This window comes from Balaenoptera ricei, chromosome 19 (assembly GCF_028023285.1).
Source record: "Balaenoptera ricei isolate mBalRic1 chromosome 19, mBalRic1.hap2, whole genome shotgun sequence".
Classification (NCBI taxonomy): domain Eukaryota; kingdom Metazoa; phylum Chordata; class Mammalia; order Artiodactyla; family Balaenopteridae; genus Balaenoptera; species Balaenoptera ricei.
Genome location: NC_082657.1, coordinates 54,844,802 through 54,864,935, shown reverse-complemented (window position 1 = coordinate 54,864,935; position 20,134 = coordinate 54,844,802). Strand labels below are relative to the sequence as shown.

The following is a 20,134-nucleotide window of genomic DNA, read 5'->3' as shown; positions in this document are numbered from 1 at the left end:
CTGTGTAACCCACCAAACTCCTCCAAGCTATGCCCTTAACCATCATCTTATATTGTTTCTCAATCATGTTATCATGTTATCTTTCTAAATAACGAAGGTGTGTTTTGTTTTCTTTGTTTTTGCCCTGCATTAGAACACTTAGTACATGTCAGTGAAGGGATCCCACTACTGTGTAACGATCTTTTACGAATTGCATCTAGACCTACCCTTTAGCCTCTGAGGACATAAAACTTACCAGCTAGAAGATTCATAAAGATCATTTACACAAACACTAGACACTTCATTCTAGTGCCTTGTCGAGAACCAGAAAATTCTGTGCACACTGGAGACTTCTAAAATACACAACTATGTGGCCACTTGTCCTCCGATGGCCTGGCTATCGTCATCTCCAGGAGAATCTGGGTTCACACTCTTCCAACATTCTCATTAACTGAAAATTGCCATGTGTTTGCTTCTGTACTTGTCTCATTATCTTTGAATTTCTGATTTAAAAATTGATTTCAGCCTGCGAAGCAGCAGCTATTGCCCGGCTATTTCGGCTTTCCAACTCCTTAGATCCCACAGAAATGGAAGCTGGTGCTATCAAGAGCTATTTTTACTCAGTTTTCTTCTGGCTCCTAAGGGCTTGTGGATTTTTTCACAGAGGATTTTTTGTTTTTTTTGTTTTTTGGTTTTGTTTGTTTTGTTTTGAGGTACTGGAATGCCAGTCAAGACAGGAAGGCAAAACACCCCTCTACCGGGCTAGATTCGATTTTTCTAGTCCTGGCTGAAAGGCTAAAGTAGACCCGAGCTTATTTCTAAATCAGTTCTTGGAATTCTCCGTTTGCTTCGCCAGAAGTTCCTGAGAGGGTACCAGCCCTTTAGGCTTTGGTTTGGTTTGGTTTCATTTTTTGCTTTTGTTTGATAGTGACTGTTCCTTCTCTAGCTGAGGCCAAGTTAACATGCAGAACTTTAACTAACAGTCCAGATTGGCAACCTCTGGACAGAATTCAGCCTGATGTGAAGGGAAGGAGCCAAGATATACACAACGCAAAATATCCAGATTTCAGAACCAAAAACAAGACCTTATTTCTTTGAAAACACTGTTAAAAAGAGCAGAGGCAGCTCAGGGCAGGTAACCATATCTGAAACGCAAAGGCTGTTTCTTGTCCCAAATACCGTGAGGTTCGCTCCACATACTGCAAGCAATGTTAATACTTCCTACTCTGTGTCCTTTGCCAACGTGAATCCTTCATCAGCAGAAGGGAAACAGGCCAGAAGCACCTTACGGATTTGCTGGGGGCTTTGGCGCACCACAGCGCTGAAAACAGCAAAATGGTTTATCAATCTCCCCTACCTCCCCTTCTTTTGCTGCAGTCAACAAGCAGCTTACCTGCCAAAATCCAGCTAAAAATATCCTCTGCATCTGTAGCCCATCAGCCATCTCTGGCTTATTTGGGTGGGTAATTGACCTTTGGAGCAGGTGGAGAGCCAGAAATTTATTTTTTCCTGGATCGAGGCTGAGTTGACTTAAAACAGATGTTCCCCCAATACCGATCTGATGTTTCTAACGGAAGTACTATTGAGCGCCTTTCAAGGGACTGTTGGAAGCCAGACGCAACAATGAAGGCGCCCGAGTGCACCGGCGCAGAAGGGGTTAAGTCAAGCCACCATTCTCCCAGGGCTGAAAAGCCAGGAGGTGCCGCTGGGAGTGAGGGTGCGGGAAACTGGGAAAGGAAGCTGTCACTTCGTATTTCCAGGTTTGCAGAAAAGCCTTTTTTTTTTTTTTTAATGTAAACATTCATTAAACTAATTTAAAGTTGTCATTACTCTCCACCCCTGCTGTTTTATATCAGATTATTCCTATAGTGCTTGGTGAAGAATCCCATAAAGCCACACTCGATTCCTCTGCAGGGGATAATCGCATAGTTGGCACTGTGATTTACACCATGTGGCACTGGGAAGTGTCCTCAACTTTGAAAGGCCTTGGTTTCCTGGCAAACAGTTGCCGCCTTCCCCGCGGAAATAAAATTCCAAAAGTCCCTCCACACGACCATGATGAGGTCCCCATTACCTTTTCTCCATCCAACTGAAGATACTTAAAAGCAGTTCAAAGCACATGACAGAAGGTATTGGTCATCTTATTAATAAATGGAGAACCAAGGAAACGATACGTTCCGTGATGGTTTTAAAACATAAGACGCACGGATGCTCCTTTCTTGCTTTCTCTCTCCCCACCCGCCCCCACCTTGGGTTTGTGCTCTGAGATCAAATGAAACAGGAAGGGATACTTCACCTTTGCAACCTCCAGCTGCAGCCCTGGCTGGAAGGGCATCAGGAGGCACACACCTCCCCTTGGAGAAAACGCTTCCAAGGGAGAGAGATGCTTGAAAAGGATGTGGGCACCAGAGTCTGAATTCCAGCTCTGCCGAGGGGATAGCCACCCTCAGTCACCCACATCCCCTAGACGCAGTGGGAATGGCAATCCCTCCACGGAAGGCTGTTCTGACCTTCGCTGGAGGTGCTCAATATACCCACAGAGCCCAGCACAGGGCCGGCCAGGGAGGCGTACTAGCCATGATCCAAACTGCTATGGATATGCTCAAAACCGTAACAGCGATCTTAAGTAGCCCAGGGCAAAATTAGGACGTGGACAGTTTGTTTTCAGGGCAGCTGGACAGTGTGTTTCTGTTTCTTCCCTCCCATTGTGGGCTCCGCACTCCCAGGAACCAACGCTGTCATGGATTAGCGCCCACACAGCCCCAAACATACCTGTGCCTCAACCTCTCCGCGTCTTGCTTTCTAAATAAACTAACTCTTGTCCCGTGCATTGACCACCACTAGGGGCTGCATGTGTATACCTACAGGTAAAATCTGCATTTTTTTCAGAGATTCAAATGCTTTAAACCAGGAATGGCAGGTGCTTGGTACCTATACCCCTCCTGTGCTCAGTGCAGACATTTGGAATTGATCATGGGATTCAATCCTTTGGAGGCTAGATAGGACTTCAGAATCCTTCCTAACATTTCTGGCAGTCAAGGCAGACTGTGGGTTGGGCTCACAAAATGAAACATGGTTATCATTTCTGCCTTAACCTAAAGGAATAATGAGAGATTCTGAATGGACACTGCGGCAACTCAAGGTACCTCCCTTACATCCAAGAGGCATGTCCCTAGAGAAGCTGTGTGGTATAAAAGTTTATAAGTCGGAATACCAGGCTGAGTGCTCTGCCTTTTACTGGCTGCGTGACCTTCAGTGTACTCCTTAGCCTCTCTGTGTGCTTGTTTTTTTTGCATCAGTAAAATCATAATACTTATTTCACAATGTTTTTGAGTGGAGGGAAGTCCTTAGAATGGTCCTTGGCTCACAATAAGCTTTGATAGACCAATGTCAGTTGTAATAATTATTTGCCACTATCCCTCAAGTCACAGCACACACCTAGCCCCCCTGAGGGCACCTCCAGAGAGGCTGAGAATGTCAAGAACAGAAAGAACACAGGCTAAAGAGTGTCAATGGGCTCACTGGTTACATTAAACAAAGACGAGGCTATAGGTTGGCGTGTAATTTAGTTTCCAGAGTGAGACTAGGAAATATTCCTCAGGTGCCCAGTTACTTCTGAAGAGGTAAGGGATTTTTCAGTGCATTCTTTTTGGTGTCCCAAGCCCTTAGAAGGAAGGGAGTCATACTGCTATTTATTACCAGTCAGTACTGGTCAGACGTAACGAAGTTCTACTAAGCACAAATTGAAATAACCGAGGTTACACCAGCCATCACTGGAACAATCAGAATTGCAGGAGCTCCAAAAAGCAGGGCCATCCAGGACCCACACCGTCACTTTAGTTTTTAAGCTCCTCACCGATGACAGGCAGTGGCCAAATGTCTCAGCCAGGAGAGAGAAGTTCGCTGTGAAATTTACATTGGTCTGTGCTCACAGTGCAGCGGGCAGAATTAGCACTGCAGTTTTCTGCATTTTCCAAAACTATTTTTGGAAATTACTGCAGAGAGGCTCTCACCGAGTTCAAGGAAATGAACTAGCGCAGAAATCAGGCTTCGTTTGTTTTTTTCCAAGCGTAGGTGAGGGTGGGGGTAGGTGACACAGGAACAATGATGGATTAACTGCACATCTGGTTTGTATCCAGAAATATAATAGGTTTGAGCCTGCCTGGTCTCCATTATTTATCAGCTTTGTTTAAAAAAAAGAATAAAATGGAATCCGTTCAATAAAGAATTGCCAAGGACAAACTTTAAATGAATGAACTCTCAGTGTACAAGAGCAACATTTCTGGGAAAAAAGAAACTGAACATGATAAATTACTAAAGTTGTTAATAAAGCTATTTTTGCATCTGTGAAACAGTCCAAAGTATTTTTAAGTAGCAAAAAAGGTAATGTCTTCGATAAATGGGGTAGGATTATTAAGAGAACAACTTTTAAAAATGTTTCAGGCTTACTCGTTTCTCAAGGTCTCCATACCTTTGATAAAAATATTGCGAGCCCATGGCAAATTCTCAAATACTGTTGAGTTTCTACTTTATGCATTGCAGATGTCAAACTCAAACGCCTGTTGGCGAGCTGGTAGTTAAGGTATTTGAGAATAGGCAGTTGACAATATAGTTAGTGTTCTTACTTAAGCCATTACACAGTAGATTAAGGACTTTAAAAGGAAGGTGTCTTTTACACTGTATTTTATGGTTAAACGGTGCATTTCAGGATGACAACAAACTGTAATCGCATATTCATGCAATTTTAGGATGAAATCAATTTCTTGCAAACACAATTATTGTTACGTAATTCTCCCACCTGTTTATGACTCCCCACGAATTAAATTAAAATGCAATTTCACATTAATTTAAAATGTCATTTCAAAAGAAGACATTTCCTACAAAGCTAAACACTGATAACAATCTCCAGAAATCAGTGCGATGGACAAGAAACCATAAATCTGTTCAACAGATTCACTGTTTGAAATCAGATTTAAAGGTGCTCTATGCCACCTTCAAGGCTCAGTGTTGCCAGGTTTTGACATGTCCAAAGTGTCTGGAGAAGAATAAGTCCTTTCCTAGTTGTTCTATAAGCAGAAATGGAGAGCTAGCTAAGAAAAATATACCAGATCCCCAGGAGAATTTGAATTTCAGATATATAATGATTCATTTTTTAGTACAGAATGAAATAATTTTCAGTATAAGTATGCCCCAAATATTGCGTGGAGCTTATTACACTAAAAGAGAGAAAGAGAAATAAAGACTAATTTTTTACTATTGAATAAACTAATATTTTAGTATAAGTATGTCCCATGCAGTATTTGGGACATAGTTATATTTAAAAAATGATCCATGGCATGTCTGAAATTCAAACTTCACATAGGGTCCTGTATTTTCATTTGCAAAATCTGCCAACCTTCTCTGTAAACCTTCATCTGAGTGGGGTGGCCAAGGAGGGCTGATGTTGTTAGTCTTGGAGATCTGCACATCTGGCTCCAAATGCAGGTGTCTCCTTGCAGGCCCATAGATACTGCTGGGTAAACCCAGAGACGAAAGTTAAGCTTAGCCAAAATAAGATCTAGTTGATTAATTACATAAATCTTATGCCTAAGGACAGTTTTCCTTCCAGGGATCAGGCCAAATTTGTAAAGGTCAAGTTATTTTTGTTCACCATGAAGAGATGTGAATTTCTTTTCAATTCCACATAACAAGGTTGATAAACTTCTTCCATCCCTCCCTCCCTTTCCTTGTTTTCTTCCCTCCCTTTCCTTCCTTTCTTCCCTCCCTTTCTTTCCTTTCCCTCCTTCCTCCCTTCCCTCTCTCGCTTGCTAAAGTCATCACTCATTTTCAATAAATGGTAAACAAAATAATCACACCATTCAGAAGTGCCTACATTTATTGAGCCAAACATGATACAAAGGGCAACTTGTTTTATCTTCACAGCAATTCTGGAAACCAGGAATTATTATTTTTTTTCCTCCCAATTTATATGGAGAAAACAGAGGCTCAGAGATGTGAAGTGAGTTGCCCAGCATCACACAGCTTGTAATGGAGGTGGCATCTATGTCTGTGGGGCTCTCAGTATCCAGGGTTCTCTATCCTGGAACTGCACCAAGTGAGAATGAAGGAATACAAACATTAAACAGTATATTTCCTACCCTGGAAAGAGACGTGGTTTCAGAAATCACTTTTTTGCAGACTGTGATCTGTGATCACTATGCAAGAAGCATCATGAACATGAAAGGCGGGCTCCTCTGGCCCCCGTCTGGCAGAAACGTGGGGGAAAAAAGCCAACTGGTCTTTCAAGGATCAAAGAACTTTCACTTGTGTCCCCAAGGAGTCACCCAACCACCTGAAGGAGATGAGGGAGTTAATGTGGATCAAACCTCCAAATTCAGTCCAGCTCCGTCACAGAAAACGCAACAGCGGTAATAATGGTGTTTATAGAGAAATCCTCACAAGAAGGGGCCCGAGAATTGGAACAGAACACACTCAACTAACGCTTAGCGAAAACAGTTGGTAAAAACGCTACGGCTAGTGAATGACAGTGGTCTTCTTTCCTTTCCGATAATTTGGGGCAATTGCATCCAAATGCTAGTCCACTGATTTCCACTCTAATTCAGGCCCCCATGCTGGGGTGAGCGGGCTGGCGTAAACGTACGTTTGCTATGGGAAGACTGGTGATGCACTCGGAAAGAGATCTAGGCAATTCCTGCTTCCACCACTAAAAACAGAATTATAACGCCGCCCCACGCTACCCTGGAAAGCACTCTCAGTGCGTAAGAGAACCCGCTCTAGCACTCCCAGAGCACCCATAACAGATTAGTGCGTTAAGCTCTTCAATTCAGCCCCCTGGCTGCCAAGATCACTTCTGGCGTTTTCTAGAATCCTTCATATTTCTCCTTCGTATTTGTGATGCTGAACGAGGATACTGACAGCGATATTTTCAACAGTGACGGATGATCAACATCCGGTCCCGATAAACACGCTACTGTACCCTCCTCAATTTTAGCACCACTTTTTGTAGGCTAGAAGTGCCTAGTCCGTCTGAAAGGCTGTTGTGAGCTTTGAACTATTCCTGCGGCATTTGGGAGGAAGCAGACATTTTTTTTTTCCTTTAAAGAAAATCAGGTTCAATTCTCCCATATTTTCAAGGTCATAGACACCTAGTAACAAAGATTTGTTGAGTCAAAGGGATATAGGGAAGAGTGAGCACAGCCAAGAGAGTCAGGGGAGGGCTATCTGGCAGTGTCTGGAGACACTGTGGGTTGTCACAACTCGGGGAGAGGGTACCACCGGCATCTAGTAGGTTGAAGCCAAGGATGCTACTCAATGTCCTACAACACCCAGGGCAGTCCCCACCACAAGGCATTGTCCCCAGATGTCGCAAGTGCCTGTATTGAGAAACCCTGGACAAACATTAACTGAATAAACTTGTAACACCTTTGTCCTACGTAACCCTCAGTTCCAAATGAAACACACCTCCCCTTAAGCTACAGGACAGGGTGCAGAGTTCATCGTGACACTGTTCTGTGCCTAGGTCCAGGCTCCTACCTGCATTACAGACGTTCTTTGATGAATATGACCATTTTCAGGGGCTTCCCTGGTGGCGCAGTGCTTGAGAATCTGCCTGCCAAGGCAGGGGACACGGGTTCGAGCCCTGGTCTAGGAGGATCCCACATGCCGCGGAGCAACTGGGCCTGTGAGCCACAATTACTGAGCCTGTGAGTCTGGAGCCTGTGCTCCGCAACAAGAGAGGCCGCGATAGTGAGAGGCCCGCGCACCGCGATGAAGAGTGGCCCCCGCTTGCCGCAACTAGAGAAAGCCCTCGCACAGAAACGAAGACCCAACACAGCCATAAATAAATAAAAATAAATACATTTTTTTAAAAAATGACCATTTTCAGAAAAATTCATCTTTCTTCAGGGATCCTATTTTCCACTCCCAAGTTTTTTGTTTTTAAATTTCCTTCTTTTTATTTTGTTTTATTTATTTATTTATTTTTGGCTGCGTTGGGTCTTCATTGCTGCGCGCAGCCTTTCTCTAGTTGCGGCGAGTGGGGGCTACTCTTCGTCGTGGTGCGGGCTTCTCATTGTGGTGGCTTCTCTTGCTGCGGAGCACGGGGTCTAGGCACGCGGGCTTTAGTAGTTGTGGCACACAGGCTCAGTCGTTGTGGCGCACGGGCTTAGTTGCTCCGCGGCATGTGGGATCTTCCCAGACCAGGGATCGAACCCGTGTCCCCTGCATTGGCAGGCGGATTCCTAACCATTGCGCCACCAGGGAAGTCCTTCCACTCCCAAGTTTTAAAGTACTGGGGTACCAGAATGTGGAAAGGAATGATTTTCCTGATTTTCTTTGCCTAGTGAGCATCTCATTATTCGGCACTGAAAGACTAAAGAAGAGAAAACTTCAGTAAAAAGATGGATAGGTGCTGACAGGTGGTCTTACAAGATGAGAATTTAGTGAGGATAGTGGGGTTTTTTTTTTACAAGCTGAGCTGTGCTAAGCTATACTATTAAAATTAGTAATTCTACAATTAAAGCCTTCTATTTCATGGAAAACACTTGCTAAATAGAAGATGAGGCAACAGATCAGAAAATGGGAGAATTACCAAAATGGAGCTCAAATATTTATGAGAAATGTACATCTGAGAGACTTCTCTCTCTTAATCCCTACTTCCAAAGGGAAAACTATAAAGTGAATATAAAGAATATAAAGAGCCAAGTGTAGTCCTCAACATCCATAAGACTAAGGAATGAGTCACTGTGAGTTTTAGGAAAGGAGAAATCTTTGGGTTTCTACAGATACTCTGTACTACCATAAAATAATTCCAAAGGCAACATCAAAAAATGAAATTCACTATTCATAATGACTTGCCCTTGGCGGGGTTTGCTCTGGTCATCTATTCTTCGGTAAGAAAAACCCCAAACATGGTATCTTAAAACAACAGCAATTTTTTTGTTGGGTGGGGGGAGGCTCATAAATCTGCAGTTTGGACAGGGCCTTGGGGTGCGGGATGAGGAGTGACTCATCTCTGATACCCACTATCTGGGGCCTTAACTGGAATGACTCCCAGTGGATGGAAGAAGGCCAAGCATCTCATTCTCCATAAGGCCTTTCTACATGGTTAGCTTGGGCTTCCTTCAACATGGCAGCTTCAGGGTACTCAGGCTTCTCATGTGGCGACTCACAGCTCCTAGAGCAAGTATCCCCAAGATACCTGGGCAGAAGGTGTAAGGCTTTGTATGACACGGCCTTGGAAGACCCACAGCATCATTTCTGCCACGTTCTTTTTATTTCTTTTTACATATCTTTATTGGAGTATAATTGCTCTACAATGGTGTGTTAGTTTCTGCTGTATAACAAAGTGAATCAGCTGTCTGTGTACATATATCCCCATATCCCCTCCCTCTTGCGCCTCCCTCCCACCCCTCTAGGTGGTCACGAGCACTGAGCTGATCTCCGTGTGCGATGCAGCTGCTTCCCACTAGCTATCTATTTTACATTTGGTAGTGTATGGACTTCCCTGGTGGCGCAGTGGTTAAGAATCCGCCTGGCAATGCAGGGGACACAGGTTCGAGCCCTGGTCCGGGAAGATCCCACATGCCGCGGAGCAACTAAGCCCGTGCGCCACAACTACTGAGCCTGTGCTCTAGAGCCTGCGAGCCACAACTACTGAGCCTGCGTGCCACAACTACTAAAGCCCGTGCGCCTAGAGCCTGTGCTCTGCAAAAAGAGAAGCCATTGCAATGAGGAGCTTGCACACCGCAATAAAAGAGTAGCCCCTGCTAGCTACAACTAGAGAAAGCCCACACGCGGCAACGAAGACCCAATGCAGCCAAATAAATACATAAATTTGGTAGTGTATATATGTCAATGCTACTCTCTCACTTCGTCCCAACTTCCCCTTCCCCCCTCCCCGTGTCCTCAGGTCCATTCTGTACATCTGCTTCTTCATGCCTGTCCTGCCACTAGGTTCATCAGAACCATTTTTTTTTAGATTCCATATATATGTGTTAGCATACGGTATTTGTTTTTCTCTTTCTGACTTACTTCACTCTGTATGACAGACTCTAAGTCCATCCTATTTGTCAAGCAAGTTGCTAAGGGCAGCCCAGATTCAGAGGGAGAGGAATTCAACTCCACTTCTCAACTGGGAAGTAGCAAAACATTTGCATTCATCTTTAATCTATCCTGATGTTAATTCAGCTAATGTATAATGTTAGTCAGAAAGGCTGGCTAAAGAAACATTATAAACCCAAAAATAGAAAAATAGGCAGTGCCGTGGTAATCTCTGTTATTGTTTGCTTTATTCAATTAATTGAACTGAAGAAACATTTAATTTAAGAGATTTTCTTTCTTCTTCTGCCTGTTGTATCTTATCCTGATTATTTAGCTTCATAATCACTGGCTAATGTTGAACATTTACAACATTTCAGATCTCTGATGAAATATATAAACTCCAGGGGAAAACCATTTTCAGGGCATTTCATCAGCCTATAGGTAAGTGGAAACATCTTACATAAACTCTCAAAATACAGAAAATCTCACTTGACATTTGTTGGAATTGTTTCTAATTCTAGAACTTCCTACTGCATTTTATAACATAAATTCTTTGGGTAATTTTCTATCACCCTGTACAAATCTGTAATTAGTTCCAGAAAATAACGCTTTCTGTTTCTCAAATCTGAAATTCCAGTAATTGCCTTTGGAATGGCTTCTTCCTTATTGTCATCTTGAAACAGAAATCAGAACAAAAGGTTTTTTCCCCCTTCTTTAGGAAGCCACCGAATACTCTGTGCAAAAGCCTGAAATTCTGAAAATGCCAAGTAAGAAAGATGAGGAATAGAAACAGCCAGGGGATATGTTTTGCAGTCCTAACTAAAACAGTAGCGATTTAAGTAGCTATCATATAGACACTTGATGAATCCTTTTATTATCTCTGAAAGATTCCCTGCTGTAGCATGCTTTTGTGGGTAAAGAGCTATATATTGGTATATGCAGCTCATAATTATGTCAGCCTAACCACAGCTAACATTGACAGCCTAAAACATTAAAGATTTTATACAGCTAGTGCCGAATACAGCTTCTTTTATTGGCTCAGAGAGCAGGTATCAATTATAATGAGGTAATAAAATTTGCAGGCACTCTTCGTGTCCTGCTCTGATTTCTTTCCCCTCCTTAAGATAATAAGAGCAGAAAAAGGAGGAAAATCCTCTTAGCTCTAACTTCTCACCAATTCCTCGAAAGCTCTCACTTTGTGTGGCTGGAGTGGTATAAAGCCGTTTGCTTCCTTGGGTTTTCCTGCTGGTAAATTCTTCCTTCCTAAGTAGAAGCTGCAAATTCCTGCAGCACACCTAACAAGTCAGATCACCTAGGCACCAGGATTAATGGCTTTCATTTGCATAACCGTAAATTGAAGGTGGCCCTCCCAAGCCTGCATCCTCTAAATGGCACTTACTGATGAGATGCAAACGCCTCTAAAAGGGTTCCTCAACCTAAACCAATTTGTAATGTTGTTTTGTTATTTCACACATTAAAGAAATTAAAGTGATCGGAATATAATTAGATTAATATTCATATCTTCCAAGTTGCTTTAATTCTAATATTAAAAAGATTAAATATCCACTCAGAGGATTAAGCAAAAAGTCAAGCAGTAGCAACACATTTACATTACCTTACTGTGCAAATTATAAACCTAATTAATCTAAAGTTTTCTACAAATTGAATTGGATATTCATTCACTGGCTAACTTTAGGTGCTTAAAATTCACTTCGTTATTGTTTCCTTGGTGTGTATAGAGGAGCAGGGCCATGCTTCTGTGATGGACGAATCACATTAGAATGGCTTCATTTGGGTTCTAATTGGTGGAAATTAAATCTCAATATAAATTCGTGTAGGAAAAAAACCTGAAGACTTTGTAATTACGTACGTGTGCAAGAATAAAACACACTCTGCCCTCCCCATCTAGTTGCTGTACATAAAATCTCAAAAGCAATCCAGTTGCTTTTTTCATAAATGCTTTGAATTCATGTTTTCTTCTTATATTGCAGAGAATATGATTGAGAGATTTCATCCTTTTTTTCATGGTCCATAACTAAGAGTATCTAATTACTTTGGTGTTGTCTCCAGCCCCCACCCACGTTGTCAGGTAGCTAGTCAGACAGGAGCGGGTCTGCCCCATCCTGGACGGTTAGGGCTTCCCTCCCCCACCTGGACACTGGTGGTCAGAGCACGGCCGGAGATCCTCCCTCTTGTGGTCAAGGACCACCACCAAGTTTGTAGCCATATCAGGACCAGGCAAGATAAACACGCCAGCACAAGTGGGCACAGCTTCACCAAGACCTAAAAGGTGACTCGAGTTAACCTGGGGTTCATTATGCCATATTTGTAATAAATTAGCTTTGCAGTTTCCAGCCCTTCCCCCCCCCCCAACCCGGGTCCTGCTGTGGATTTCACTTGGGTGCTTATGGGTAAGCGCCTGTGCGCTAGGAGAAAAGTTTATAACCTAAAGCTGCCAATCAACTTGTCAGTCAAATGACGCAGGACACAGGGAGGGACCACCACTCTCAAAAACCCAACCCTACCCCATTGCGGGGCTGCTCCTGGTTTCCAGACAGCGCGCTCTCATCCTTTCTCGGGAGTGTGTTTTCGCTCTGCTTAATAAAACTCTTGCTACTTGAAACTACTTTATGTCTTGCGAATGAATTCTTTCCCTGGAGAGAGCAAGAACCGAGGAAATCGCTGTCCTGCTGGTGACAACTTCACCACCTCCCTCACCTCCCAAAATATCAAACACACTCCCAGGGACTCCCTGAAACAGGTAGATCAACTGTGTAGATTTCAGATCAAGTCCCGACATGTTAGTAATTCTCTTCTCGCCATCTAGTACTTGAGCAATGGAATGGAAATTGTCATATTTGGGCACTTCCTGTATTCTCAGCTCTATGTTAAGGGCTTGCCCTGCGTTACTGGCGTGAACTGATTGTCATTAGAACATGTTCCAATATGCCAGCTCTCTCTTTCCAAGCACACGGCAGAGGTTCATTTCCTGCCAACTTGAAGTGAGGTATGATCATCCAACTCTCTTTGGCCAAGAAAAGGTGAGTGGAAGCGATAAAGGATTCTTTCAGGCGGATGCATTAAGGAGCAGTGTATGCTTTGTTATGTTCTCTTTTTCCTCTGCCGTGGAAACCAGCAACATTTCAGAAAACAACTTTTCTATCAACCCAAGTCCTGGAGTTAACAGGATGACTCACGATGGGTAGAGAATACGAGCAAGAAATAAAACTTTGTGGTTTTTCAGTCCTGAGATTTGGAGTGTTATTTGTTATGTCAGCAAATGTAGCCTATCCTGACAGATGTAGCTTCTTAGGACTAACTTGTGAGACACGTAACATTTAACAGATGATAAAAGGAACTCAATCTTCCTAAACCTTTATTCCCTCATCTGTAAGATGGGAATAACACAGTACTTTTTTTTCACAGCTGCCTGGGGATTTAATTGAGATAATATATATATGCAGTACCTAGCTCACGAAAAACGCTCAATACATAGTAGCTCCTGGTATGATGACCACCCCCCGACCTGTTCAGAAGTGAAACTCGGTACAAATCATCCAACTGCTGGAATGAGAGGATGGCATTAAAGGAATTTGCTGTGGAGACTGGCCAGCTATTCACTAATCCTGTTTCCTCACCTTATGGGATGCACAGCAAACTACATTTCCCAGCCTCCCTTGCAGTTAGGCATTGTCATGGGACTGAGTTGTAGCCAATGAAATAGGAGAGGAAGTAACTAGTGCCACTTCAAGGCCGGAGCCAATGAAGCTGACAAGCATGACCTTTCATGACCTTTCTCCTTCTGGACTGAATAATGTAGCAACACTCCAAAGGCTCTGTGGATCACGGTGAAGCCACAGAACAGAAGGAGCCTGGGTCCCTGAATCACCACTTGGAGGAGAGTGTCTTGCTGATCAGAACACTTGTTTGCGATTTTACGTTGATGAAAAACAAATTTTTATTGTATTTAAGACACTTAGGTTTTTTTTGGTTTTTTGTTTTTTTGGCTGCGCTGCGTGGCTTGCAGGATCTTAGTTCCCCAACCAGAAATTAAACCCAGGCCCTCGGCAGTGAAAGCCTGGAGTCCTAACCACTGGACCTCCAGGGAAGTCCCAAGACACCTAGGTTTTGTTCCAGTCTCCCATGCATAATGCAGAAATCTTTGGTGACTCCATTTCCCAGGAAATGCTTCCTTTCCCACAGTAAACTAACACTTATTCCTCTCAAGACGAGTTTTCCTCTGAACAGATTCAAACGTCAAGCCACACAGACACTCACTTAGCAGCATGAAACAGTTCAACGAGCAGGATGGAATGCACGTCTATTTATTTTATTGTTGCGATGACGACAAATATAATGGCTACGGCTTCCCTGGGAATAATCCCGCTCTGAGCGGTAACGGGAAAGTCTGTGACGTGCGATCTGGGTGAGTGTCCTGAGTTCACGAGGAACATTTCATTTCTCCTCCCCTACTTTGCTTTTTATGAAACTTACATTGACGAATGCAGGTGATAATTGTCAGCTCACCTGGTAAAAGCCCAACGTGAGAAGTTTCACAGTTCATCTTGTGTGTCCTGAGGAGGGAGGCGCTCTGGGCCTTCAACAAGTCCACCCACCCTCATCTCCCACTTCCTCTCTTACCCTCACAATCTACTCTCCCCAGCAAGGTTTGCCAGATTCGTAGTTTTTTCGTGATCAATCAAATCAAATCAAATCACTCCTGTTCTTAAAAAGCTTCAACAATTTCTTACCCAGCTCAAATACAAGCAACAAGTCTTGCTGGATCCCCGTCCTCCTGGGATCCACGCGCCCTCCTCTGTGTAACTCTGCAGCGTCTTCCCTCCCTGGGCTTGCCAGGTGACTTGTTTTGGGCAATGGAATGCAGTAGAAAGCACAGGTCTGCCAGTTCTGAGTGCAGACCTCAAGAGATCTGTATCGCACTTGCTATTTGTGCTTCTGCCACTGGCGTGAGAAATGTACACCTGGTCTAGCCCAGCTAGGTCCCAGGAGGATGAGAGACATGGGGGCGGAGAACCACCCTAACTAAGGTGCCACGTCCAGTGTGGGGCAGAAGCCCCAGTAGATGCAAGGGTGCATGAGCAAAACAGCCGCCTTAGAGACACAGGAGGGAGCCCCGCTGGGGCCAGCGAGACCAGCAGAACAGCGCAGCCAATCCCAGCCTAGCCCTGCTGAGCCCCACAGACGTGTGAGCAAAAAAACTGCTTGAAGTCCCTGATTTGGGGCACGCTTTGTTACGCAGGAATGGCAACCCCAGCATTGGCCTATGATCCATTTTCTAAGCTCGTACGAGCTACTGAACTTCACCTCATCCCAGAGTTCCAACATGCTCTCTTTCCAACCACGCTGCCCTCCCCTAGGTTCCCACATGACATGCTTTTTCTTGCCCCGGAGGCTTTGCCTATCCAGGCTCCCCTTAATGGAGCCCTCATACTACTCCACGCCCTTTCCCACGGCTGCCTACTGCTGATTATTCATCTTTCAACTCAAATGTAATCCAGGAGAAACCCCCATGACTACGCCATCTAACCCTGGCTCCCAGGTCACTCACTACGTAGAGTCCCCAGTGAGATGCAAATATGTGACAGACGTGCCATGATACGGACTCCCCTCGCGGTGTTGGATCTTTGAGGTGCCAGCCCTGGGCAGCCTCATCCATTTAACTCAGTGGTGCTGAACAAATTCTGTGTGCGCCCTGGCGTGAAAAATTTGGCAAGTGCTGCTTATATCAGCACGCTTACTTCTTTCATATCATTTGCCACAGCCTAAAATTATCCTTTGGCTTCAAAAAACTAAATGATTTGCATATATTCTCTGCCCCAACCCACTGGACTAAGGGTTGGCAAAATCTGGCCCACTGCCTGTTTTTATAAATAAAGTTTTATTGGCACACAGCCATGCCCATCATTTACATATTGTCCATGGCTGCTTTCATGCTACAGTGATGCAGTCGAGCATTTGCGCGACAGAGCCCGTATGATCCACAAAGCCTAAAATATTTACTATCTAGTCCTTTACAGAAGCAGTTGGCTGATGCTTACATTAGATTAGGAACTGTCAGAGGACAGAAATCTTGTTCGCTTTGGTCACTTTTGTATCTCCTGCACCTAGAATGGCACCTGCCACCTAACAGGTCCCCAATGCATGTTGGAGGATGGATGAATTGGGACTCCAGCAGACACGTGTGTTTAACTCCCATCTCTAAATGTCAGGACAGCTACAACGCTGGTGACCGCTAAGCGTCCCTTGGATTTCTCAGAAAGAAAATGCCGAGGCTGCCTCCACTGGTGACAGAAGGAGTGCTTGGTCTGCATCTGCGGCAGCCTAGACAATTGGAAAGTTTGAAGAAACGAGAAAAACTCAAAGTTCAATTTCCTCGAATAAGCAATTGATGCTTTAGAGTATAATTATCAGGAAAAAAGACGGTAAAAACCCCAACACATTGTTTAGCATACGTTATGTTAATGGCGGGTTAGGATGGCCCACTGTGCATAATTTAGCCAAACAATTGATACCAAATTTTAATATATATATGTGATTACTGCTACAGAAACCAAGCACCAAGACAAAACACAGGAGAGCTCATAATAGGCACACGTGAACTCTGAAGGCCTAATTACATCACGGGGGAGGGGAAACGGACGCTGCTGAACCAAGCAGAAAATGGGGGTAATTTGTAAACAGGTACAGCGGAGGTCCAGGTGCACGGCATGTGTGCGGGGCTGGAGGGGCTGGAGGGGCTGGAGGCCCGGACTTCCATCTGGCTTTGCAAGGATGGAGGGGTTCAGGATCACTTTCCTCAGCTGAAAACATAACCTCCAAGCCCCAGACAGGTCGGCTCCCTCCTGGCCTGCCCTCCGGTTCAAAAAAGAGAAAGCTGAGGACCGGCTTTTCCAAGGAAGCTTTTCCACGCTTCCTTGGGTAAAAAAAGAAAAACTGATTTTCCATGTCTGCAATCTGAGGCCCTTTGCTCTTGTGTCTCTGCCTGATGCCCTTGGAGACCTGAGTTCCTGATACTTGAGGGAGCAGAGAGAGGCCAGTCTAGACCCACCCTGACCCCTGGACTGATGTTATCACGAGTGCTTTCCACTTAGACATTCTGTAAGTGACTCTCTTCTAATTGCAGCTCCTCTGTAGATGGAAGATATTGAAATAGGTGATTGTTCAGGAACGTTCTTGTTTTAAAAACAGAGTCTGTGAATCCGAATCAATGACTTTTCAGATTTTGTCCCCCTCATTTAAGCAGGATTGCAAATCTGCTTACGTCATCATGGTCACTCCCTGCTCGGGCATCATACGCAGGCAGCAGGACCCAGTCATTCGACTGCCCCCAAACATCACCAAGCACCTGGAGTAGAAGGGCTCTGGGAGGGCTCCTCTGCCTCTGAGTCCACAACAAACAGACCAACGATCAAAAAAGCCATCAGGGCAGACTTAGGAGAAAGTCACCAAGTTCCCTCTCATTTCTCTTTCCTCCCATTCCTTTAATTGTGGAGGGGATTCATACCTATGGGAGTCTGAGTCGTACCGGGTTGAATAATATCTCCCCCAGATTGAAGTCCTTCCTAGAACCTCAGAATATGACCTTATTTGGAAATAGGGCTTTTTTGGTAGATGTGTAATTAGTTAAGATGGGGGGGCTGGGCTGGTGTCCTTAAGAGAAGAGGAGGAGAGACACAGAAACAGAGACACAGGGAGAACGGCCATGTGATGGCGTAGGCAGAGATTGGAGTGACGTGTCTACGAGCAAAGCAACATCAAGGATGGCTGGCACCGGCAGAACCTAGCAAGAGGCAAGGGAGGATTCTCCCCTAGAGCCTTTGCAGGGAACATGGCTATGTTGACGCCTTAATTTCCGACTTGTGGCCTCCAGAACTATGACAGAATACCTTTCTGTTGTCTCAAGCCTCTCGCTTTGTGACACTTTGTCACCGTAGCCCTAGGAAAGGAATGCAGAGCCGTCTAGATAATAAAATGCTAGAGTTTTAGCCTTAAAGAGCCATCCTAGACACCACCTACAAACACTTTATTTTTCTGGTTCAAGAAGCTGAAATACAGGGGCATTAAACAGTTTCAGGAGACACTTCTTATCTCCACATCTCCATTGGCTGACACCTTCTATCACATGCCTTTTTTTTTTTTTTTTTTTTTTTTTGGCCACACCTCACGGCGTGTGGGATCTTAGTTCTCCGACCAGGGATTGAACCTATGCCCCCTGCATCGGAAGCACGGAGTCTTAACCACTGGACCACCAGGGAAGTCCCACATGCCCTTTTTAATGGAAATTCACACTCATGACAAAAGAGCTCAGACAAGGACTGTATGGTAGATAGAATAATGTCCCCACTCCCCAATGTCCACACCCTAGGTGTGTCGGCTGGCTGGCACCTTTGCGCATTTCCTGAGAGAATCCCTCGCAGACGCAGATCACAAGGCACATCCCTCTGGAGGGAGCCCGGCCACACTCCAGGCTACAAGCGGGACAGTGGGGTTCATCCTCACCAGTTGAAATGGAGCTCCCCTTTCCCTGCCATTTAGGTCAAATGTCCAGCGAGTTTTCAATGGTCTCAGAGGCTGCATACTTGATTCTGTGCCCTCAGAGAGCTCTTTCCGACACAAAGTACGTATATCACCCAAGCACTTGGTTCTAATGTGTGATCATGGGTGAACATAGAGATCCCGCCAACTGTTAGAATTTGAGGCAAAATCACACTGATAAGAGCAGATGAGCCTTCCACAAAACTCAGCAACAACAGCGCTCACTGGTGCTAATTTTCACCTCTACCCTTTACTGAGCAGTTACCACATATGTCTATCCTTACACACATCATCTCACGGGTTATCATACCAACCCTATGAAACGGGCACTATGATTAGCCCCATTTTACACATGGGAAGACTGAGGGCTTAATGAGGCTCATTAAATTTCTCAGGGTCACAGAGTAAGTTGCGGGGCTAGGACTTGAAGTCAAGTCTGCTGGGCTCCAAAATCCACAATCTTCCGTGTTCTTCTTTGCTGCCACCTGCCCCCTTCCTCGACACCCAGCCCCTCTATCAGATTCCTGCCGAGAGAGCGCCAGCTGCATCTTCACGTCTTTCAACCATATGTTTCAAAGGTACGTTTTCTTTTCCCTTAAGAAGCGTCTGCTGATTGCCTAAATTGTGAGCTCAAATATACTTCCCCGAATTCAGGAGACATGTGCTATTTGGAGATTCCTACCATTCATTCCCTTTCTTTTGCTTTATGATATCCCATCTCCTTTTAGTAGCTGATCTTCACTGCAGCTCTCAGGTCATGGGTTTGGGTGACGCTGATGCCACTTCCTGGCTCCAACAGTGAAACAGAACTCTTAACTAGTCAAGGGAGTTTCATGGTCCCTGGCCACAGTGACTGAGGGGACATGTGTCCAGAGAGATCCAAGCAGAGGCAATGAGTGACAGCCCTGGCCTTTTGGCCAAACTACTGGTAGCAGTGGCCAGAGGGTAACCTGTTTCTGGAATTTGCTCTGTACATCTCAGCAGGATATGAGGGAAGGGCTGCTAGAGGGAAAAGGCATCTCTTAGAATAAAGCCAACATATAAGAAATCAAAATTGAGAAATGGAGAGAGAATGTGTTCTGATCATATTATTTAAGCACCTGGATCCAGCTATGCCTGAAGTTAGACCTACCCCAGGATGTATCAGTGACTGATCCAAAGCAGTCCCTTTTTCTCCCAAAATCTATTTTGATTTGAGTTCAGTCCTGGCTCTAACCCTCACCCGTGGGCTTAGTTTTGCCTTCAGAATCCACAAAGAACAAGTCAAACTCCCCTGGAGAAAAACTTTGTATAAATCAAAAACCATTAAAAAGCATCTCTAATTTCCACTACCACGCCACCACCTCTATTCATCTGGTACCTTTAATTCACAAAGTTCCTTGTCAAGTTTCCTGGCACCCTCACGGGAAACAAATTATACATAGATTTTTGTTTTTCTTTTTCTTTTTTTTTTTTTTAAACTTACATTACCATTCAAAACTATGTCTCGCTTATGTTCAGATACAAGTAGCTGAGATCAGCTCCTCTCACCTGCCCACATGTCTAGGAAGCATCTGCC

The 20,134-nt window shown here is 44.5% G+C and overlaps 1 protein-coding gene across 1 annotated transcript in view; it reads right to left on the bottom strand.

Annotated features, from left to right (window-relative positions):
• The window catches only part of WWOX (WW domain containing oxidoreductase), a 967,168-nt gene that overhangs the window by 146,962 nt on the left and 800,072 nt on the right, over positions 1-20,134 (bottom strand). The gene's annotated exons all lie outside the window — the stretch shown is intronic.